Source organism: Topomyia yanbarensis, chromosome 2 (genome assembly GCF_030247195.1).
Source record: "Topomyia yanbarensis strain Yona2022 chromosome 2, ASM3024719v1, whole genome shotgun sequence".
Taxonomy (NCBI): domain Eukaryota; kingdom Metazoa; phylum Arthropoda; class Insecta; order Diptera; family Culicidae; genus Topomyia; species Topomyia yanbarensis.
Window position 1 is genome coordinate 362,858,922 of NC_080671.1, and position 8,551 is coordinate 362,867,472.

An 8,551-nucleotide genomic window follows, 5' to 3' on the forward strand; every position below is an offset into this window, starting at 1 on the left:
GTGTGTGTGTGTGTGTGTGTGTCTGTGTGTGTATGTAACGGACAAATTCTCATTCGTGTTTCTCAGCAATGGCTGAACCGATCTTATCCAAACCAATTTTAAATGAAAGAACTAAAAAACAGTATGAACGCTAGTAATTTGTTTTTGATTCTGATGTTTAGTTTCCAAGATATGAATGTTTGAATGCGTAAAAATGGCGTTTTTTGCAGTTTTTTTTTTAATTATCTGCCGAAATTGACAATATAGATTAACAAATTTCATGTTTTAAGACAGCTTCAACGAATACCTTTCGAACAAGCTATAGATTGTTTAAATCGGACTATTATCAAAAGAGATATTTAACATTAAATGCGGACGAAAGGTTTTTATCATTTCCCATTGCCAGAAATATGACCAAAAACATGTAATCTATTATTAACGCCAAAACGGCTTATTTTAGGTCAATTGTATCTTCGGAGAATTTAATGGAGGTAATATGCCCTTTCTTTTGGTATTGTGATTTTGCTGATTAATCCCCCTATGAGTGAGATATTTTCACAAATTTTCTTGAAAGTAATTATATCGAAATGATGCCTTCAGCAATTTTGTAGCTCTTACTTTTGCGAATAACTTTACTGAAGACTTCAAATATCTATTTTGAATACTTTAAAAGTTATGGCTTGTTGTTTGTGGATTACTCTTTGTCGCCTATTTATTGTTCAATATAGTAATAATCCATTGAAAAATGCTAAACATTATTTCGATAAATCGAATTTTGTATTTCATTTTTCTATCTACAACCGCTAGAAATAATCACCGAACACTTCCAAGTTGTCTGGAAGGAACTTGATAACTTATCAGTGCAAAAATGTTCATTTGTGCGAACCTTCTGACTGCAATTTCTCTAACTTATGACCATCAGATCGATCTGAAACATATCGGAAAATGAAAAGCGAAATAAATAACTCCAAGCAATGGTGTAGCCAAGAGAAGGTTTTGAGGTTTAACACCATACAACCCTCCCACCCCCACCACAACAAAAAAAAAATATTGGATTGAAGTTGAAAATTTATTGATGCAGACTGATTTAATTCAATATTACAATAACAATTATCTGATCCATAGATTGATAACCTGTTGTTGTAAACATCATGAGGACTTTTGATAAATTATCGGAATGGGGTCCTGATATGTAACTGATCTATTGGTCTTGATTTCATAGTTGTCTAATAGCATCAATATCAAATTCCTGCCTGAAAACATTCCAATAGAAAATTCCAGAGTTATGTAATCAATCATAATCGTCAGATTTATTTTCAAATTGAGCTCGTTTTTGTAGAAATGTACTGTAATAAGGGTCTTTATTTAATAGGAAGCGAAGTTAAAATTGATTTAATGTCTATGAAACATAGAACTGCTCACCAAAAAATGCATAACTTTCAACATTTGCTAAAAATGTTTTTGCCTTTCTCATTCACTCTAAAATTCGTTAATCTAATCCCGACCCGGAGAGCCGTGTGTCATATGCCAATCGACTGAGTTCGTCTAGATCGGAAAATGTCTGTGTGTGTATGTATGTGTGTATGTGTGCATGTGGGAAAAATGTGACCTCTGTTTCTCAGAGATGGCTGAACCGATTTGCACAAAGTTAGATTCAAATGAAAGGTACAACCTTCCCATCGGCTGCTATAGAATTTTTTAGTGATTGGACTTCCGGTTCCGGAGTTACGAGTTGAAGAGTGCAATCACACAGCAAATTCCCATATAAACTGAAATGAAAAATTTTCAAAATCAAATTTGTATTTTTGATGCCAAATGACTTTAAAATGCATGAAACATTGAGATGTTTGACAAAAAACGACTTCTTTGGACTTTGGTACATTTTTGCCTTTATCATATAGAAAGGTTATGCAATCACTCCAAAAATCGTCAATCATACCGGCCCGGAGGGAGTATGCAGTGAGGGGTTGCTACTTAAAAATTAAAACTAGTTCAAAATTTCTTAACAAGTTGAAATTTTTTTCGCAGGACCCGGACCTCCCGGATCTTTCTCCATGATCCGCCGCTGGTTTCAAGCGATGTTTCAGTATCACATAGTATCTCAAGATCGTGGCTGTCGATCCATTGTATGTATGTGCAAATCGTACTGAACATGTAATATTCATTTCCACCATTGTATTGAACATAACCAGCCATGGAATCGTAGTCTGGACAAATGAGACAAGCACAATTGCACCACTAGGTGGATTAAAACAGGTTTTTATTTTGGGAATGCATCGAGTTGAGACGAAAACGGAATATGATTAATAACGAGGATAACACTTTTCGAATGTAGAGAGAAATTTATGAAAAATGACGATTTCCATTCGATTCTAGCAGGTTCTGATCGATTTTGATGAGCATTTGATTTTTGTTGTATGACCAATGATATGTATAGGTCAAATGTTTAAAAACAGTAATTCAAGGTCAAGATAGCATCATTTTGAAATCGCCAATTTCGGAGGTTTAGTATCTTCGATGAGTTTTAAAAACGTTAAACAGCGCATCATTTGAAAAAATAATTTTGACGGTATATCGTCCAAGAAGTATTTATGGTGAATTTTCTCAGGTTAATATTCATGACTACAAGAAAGTCTCAACGCTAAAGACACGAATTCTGTTACTATTTTCTGAAAAATTAATTCTGCATAATTTTAAAACTTCAAAAATTACGGTTTCGGAGTTATGCCGTTTGGACAGAATGATCGATTTTCACCAAACCGAATTTCTGGCTACGCCGCTGATTTCAAGTAAGTAGAAACAAAGTCGTTCTACACTCGTTCAAAAGAAACTTCTTCGAATGCTGAATATCTATTATAACACATTGAAACCCCGATTTTATCAGCCAAATATGAACATATGTTTGATGGGCTCTAGCAGACGAACAAGACTGAATTCGAGTAAATCCTTTCTTGAGCATGTTTTCCTTATCATGAAGATGGAAATATGCAAAAATGAAAAGTTCATCATAATCAGAAATAGTTATCAGACTACATCAAGGGACGAGAAGAATATTTTAACATCTTCAGTTTATTATAAAGAAAAAAAATTGCCCAATTTAGTCAATGTCCCCATTTTGTCAGCCTAAAATACACCATGAGACTGATAAAAATGGGTCTTTATTGTATGTATTATTCGCTGTGTTTCACATTAATAGGTACATTTCATTTTTGGGGATTTTTTTATTGCATCGAACTACAATTTTTAGATAGCTTTCAAGGGGTTATTTTATAGACTTCTTCCAAAATTTGGCGAACCTATTCCAATTCGTATACCAATTAATTGGTATACTTAAGGGTTTATATGTTGCAGATAGAGAAAATACTGAAATTTTCAGCTTTTTTTATACACAATATAACGAAAGCTTATTAAACCATTTTACCTAATAAGTTTGTGAAAATTATTAACTATTTGAAATTTTTTAATAGTTTTATTTTTTATTTAACCGTGATTTTTTAATAAATAGTGACCATCGCTTCACAACGTAGTCTATTTTTCATGGCTTGCGGTGAGCACGATCTCTCGACTTGCTGAACTGAAAATTATGGAATAGAAATTAATTTTAGTATTCTTTACAGACCCGCTGGTGCCCTAAGACGATTTCGCTAGATTTTCAGAGCACTGTGCACCCAGTGCATTAACGCAAGTGACGGAAGGTTATCGAAAAGTTTCGTGAAAATTAAAATTCCAGTAATGATGATGATTTTCCCAAACGGTTCGTTTTCGTGAGGTTTTTATTTGTTCTTTGGCATTAGGATTAGCGATAATAATTCAAATCAAGGATACTACTGGGAAGTCACCTTTAGAAAAAGTCGATGTCGAAGTAAAATTTGGAACTATGCACGCATACACTTCAGAGATAGCGTGATATCAGGAGCTGCGATTTCATTCCAACGCTTTTTTGTGAAAAGGGAGTAAATACAAATGTAAACATAGGGCTTTTTTCATACATGCGAATGAGGGCTTTGAAACGCAACAAATTAACCTAAAAATTTTGATTCTACGATATTGCTTTCTTAAACTACAGCAAAAAATACAACGGGCGAAACTGTATTTTTGTTTGTTTATTTAAAGTTTCGCCCTCCGCGCTCCATGCAAACAAACAGGGCGATACTTTTTTTGCTAGCCGTTTAGAGGCGAAACTGTTATTTTCGTATTTTTTTAGGATTATCAAGCTGATACCAGCTGTAAATAGTAACAATGATCGCTATTGAAAAAAACACGGACGAAATCGGTGGTGCAGAACGGTAGTTATTGTAAAAAAACGTAAGGGCGATACTTCAATGCTGATAGGTGGGACCGAAAAAGTAAACAATCGCCAAAGGGGCGACACTATCATTTTGTCAATTTCAATAGCAAAAACTAATTTTAATTTAATAATTTCAAATACTTTATGAAGTTTTGGGTTTCGATCACTGAATCATGCAATCTAGAATGTAAAAAAACACAATAGTTCTTAAATAGAAAATAAAACCAAGTCTGGAAATATTCACTGTTAATTTTCTTTGAATGGTATCACTATTAGTATCGCCCTTTTCAAGAAAAAGCGTTGATTTCTTAGTTCTCAGTGGCGTTGGAAATTTGAGTAAAGTATAAACATCAAATCGATTAAAAAAAAAATCAATTTTTTTCTGGCTCAGTACAATATATAACCCCTTTAGGAAAATTCAGTTTTCCCACCACAATTTAGATATTTTATTAACAGAGCATTAACAATAATTCGTTGATATGTCTATTTTATGGGCCATTTTTCGCTTTCCCATTGTTTGGTTTGAGATTTCTAACACTGATGTTGTCCTATGATCATTTGAGCGATTCTCTGAGTCCTGCCACTATCCCATGTAGTATGTGTTATCAAAAACATCGCGAAGCATCAAGTTCTAAATGTTCTCAAACGATATAATATCCGAAGAGTGATAAGAGTTATAAGAAATGTCTCATCACACTGTTAGGTGGATTAAACACGTTTTTCTATGTAAAATATCTGAGAAACACAATTGCATAAACATTAAAAAAATACACGAATTGTGAACAAAATTAAGTTCAGCATATTTGGCAACACTGTAACCGAAAATTTCTGTTTTTCTAGATTCCCCGACTAATTTCCTTCAAAATTCATCTCTCCGATTGTTTATACCGCCCACAATCGCAAACCAGTCCCATAAAGATAGGAAATTCCATAGAAAACGCGACAAATATGCGTTCATGGGCAGTATAGACCAATTAAAGCCAAAGATATGAATAAAAGTTGATAATTGAAGCTTTATTTATATAAAAATTTTTGAATGCACGATTATGACACGCCATACTAATTTTGTCATCGATACGAGTGAGTGCGACTTTTGTTTACGTTTTAAGCAAAAACTCTCAAAATAGTCAACCGATCTTCGTAATAATTGAGAGATTAATACAGAATAGGTAGAGACTACGATTATTCGTTGTATGCTGAAATCCGCCTTGTCGCTTACTCATCGCTCAAAACACCTTTAAAAAATTTGGAAAAAGTTCTTTCAAATCTCTAATAACTTCTCTTTAGTGCGACATTATTGGCACCGGCCTTGTATCCTCGAATAGACGCATTGGTACATCACACAATGCTTAACATCAATCGATAGTGTAGTTTCACATAGTAGAAATATGAAACATTTTCCTTTGTCTTTGCACGATGTATAACTCTTCAAAAATTAAAAATCTGTTGCTTGTCGCGCGTTTAGTATCCTTATCTGGCCGAGTGAGAGCAGACTACAGACTGTTTATACACAGACAAGCGATGTGTCAAAAATTGCAGCTAAACAGACTGTCAAAAAGTGCAGTCAATCGAGCATGAGGGGTTTGAGAGGGGAAGTACAAGAGGAGCCCATGCAAAGCTTATGGGAGCTTCCGTGATACCAGCTTACATTCATGGTTGCTAGTTTTACTGTTTTGTCTCCGCAAGTCTGTGCATAAAGTATCTGTAGAGCAGACTGCTAAATTTGTGTTTCAAATCAAACGATTGGCCAAACATGATATCTCATTGGAGCATTTATTAAGCTAGGATTTGTTCGTTTCACTAACAAAGAATGGTATCACCAAAAATGTTTGCCTCAGGAAGAAATATTTGTGATTATCCATTTTTTTCTCCTTAGGGTCTCCCTAATAGGGAGATATATCATCGTTGTTGTGCTATTTTATGACAAACGCCATTTTAGGATAAACTGATTTAGAGATGCCGCAACACTTGTCAAAAAAACTCTACAAAGTGGCGTTTTCAGAAATTTGACATTCTGCTTGGTTACTGAGGTATAGCGAGAAACGTGCTGAGCAAATTTTAATTTTTGGCTTCAAATGACTCTGCATGGGGATTGGCTCAAGTTATCTTGATGTATAAGAGATTTTTATGTGTAAAACTATCTGAGAAACGCAATGGCATAATCATTTTCAAAAGAAAAATACACGAATCGTGAGAAAAATGCAGTTTATGTTTTCAACTGGAAATATAGCGTATTTGGCAACACTGTAACCAAAAATAATTATTTTTCTAGATTCCCTGACTCATTTTCTTCAAAATGTATCTCACCGATTGTTTATAGACCAAATTAAGCCAAAGATATGAATAACATCTACTAATTGATGCTTTATTTGTACGAAAAAATTTCCAGTGTGAGTGCGACTTTTGTTTACATTTATAGTAAAAACTCGCCACTCAGTCAACCGATATTCGTAATATTTGAGAGATTAATACATAATAGATAGAAGCATCAATTGTCTTCTTTGAATTGTTTGTATCATTTATAAGTTTCAAGATATTCAATCTCAAACTTCAAAACCCGTTTTTCTCGAAATGTGCTGAATGGCGCTTGTCATGAGATAGCACGACAGCGACGATATAGCATAGTGCTTTCAGCCGTGTGGTATCCGGTGGTGGCTGAAATGTCTCGCAGTATTTCAGCGAAGAATTGACCCACTGGGTTTTTGTTCCGCATGTCGTAAGAGGCGACTAACAACAGTTGTTCTGTCAAATGGTGAGATAACATCCTACTCACAGGTTTCCTATCTCATGCCTTCACGTGAGTCTATCGATGACATTTGATCGTTGGACCAGCGTCGGCTGGGTGCTATTAGCCTTCTGCGTAGCATCGGAAACCTGATCCGTAAAATTTATGCCCCAATCCAAGATGTGACGCGACCCGCACCAATGAATGGCGGGGGAAGGGGGGCATCAACACTACGAACCCCAACTCTACGTAAAACAAGGACTGCGATCCGAACTGTTGACAGATACCAAGCCGCGCACGGAGCCTGTGTGGAACCAGGGCGCACCCCACAGTATTTTTGCCATTACCCTGTCAAGCGGGGCTCTGACAGGGTTGGCTTTCTTTCCCTAGCTATTTGTGGGAACAAACCGGAAAACACTAAGAACACTGTAAACATGAGTTTGGAGGAGATTGAGGCGATGGAGGTGGAAGAGGAGAAGGATTACGTGGAAAGCAAACTTGGAGAGCTGCTGAATAGCGGTTCATTGGAGGTCATTATTGTGTCCACTCTCAACTCTCTCGATATTGACGAGGATCGGACAGTGACCAGGGAGGACACAGACCAGTCCAGCGGAGCAAGAAACGCTATGGGTTGCTGCTGAGAAACGGCCACAAACCTGTTGAAGCGCTAGAGTTGGAGTTCCCAATAGGGAAGGCACCATTCAAGCGACAGCGTTCGACGGACACGTAGTTGCCGAACAATAATGGGGGCAGGATGAAACCGCAACCGAAAAAGATCAAGGGTCAGCATCTCAGACAAAAACTGATTCCCGGTTGGGTACTCTGCGAATACCCTCAGCCATGAACAGCTGAATGCTACTCGATGCGCGCTGGTGACTAGCGTCATGGAGCAGAGCTCAAACAATAGGAGACTTGAGTTAAGTGGCTGCAGGATGCCACAGCTGCGGTCAAGCCCTGGAAAGGCGCTTCATTGGAAACCGTTAAAGTGTCACAGATTCCAAAACATCGGAGATTTTTCCGACAGCATCGAAAGGTTCGATGTGAGCATTCTCCGCCTGGTGCAGAATTAGAATGACAATTTCTGCACATAATGCTGGAGGGTGGTGAAGAGACTACGATCCTCGAAACGGTAGAGCTTCTGTTGGCGGTAGATGAGGCTTCAGTAAAACTGATAACGTCCCAACACAACCAGCTGAACTACGTATTCGGAATGGCTACAATGCGCCAGTTGAAGGGGGCCCCGGTCTACGCCGAACGTGGAAGTTCTAGGCAAGCATGGACTGTAAAAGCTCCTGTGGGTGACCCAACACGGAGCACCTTACGACGGACTTCTGATCATAGCAAGCCTGCAGCAACGGTAACGAGTGCATCGGTGGCAGCCCGTCTCACGAGCAATAGACAAAAGCACCCTGCCGTATGTGGCTCACGAACTGAAGGAGAGGATCGAAAACTTCCTGTAGGCAAAGGGGCGCAAACGGCAAGAGCCGAAACAAATACTGGGCCAGAAAAGGCTACTGGAACGTCGAACAGCACACAACCTGTGATTAGCCGTCGGTACA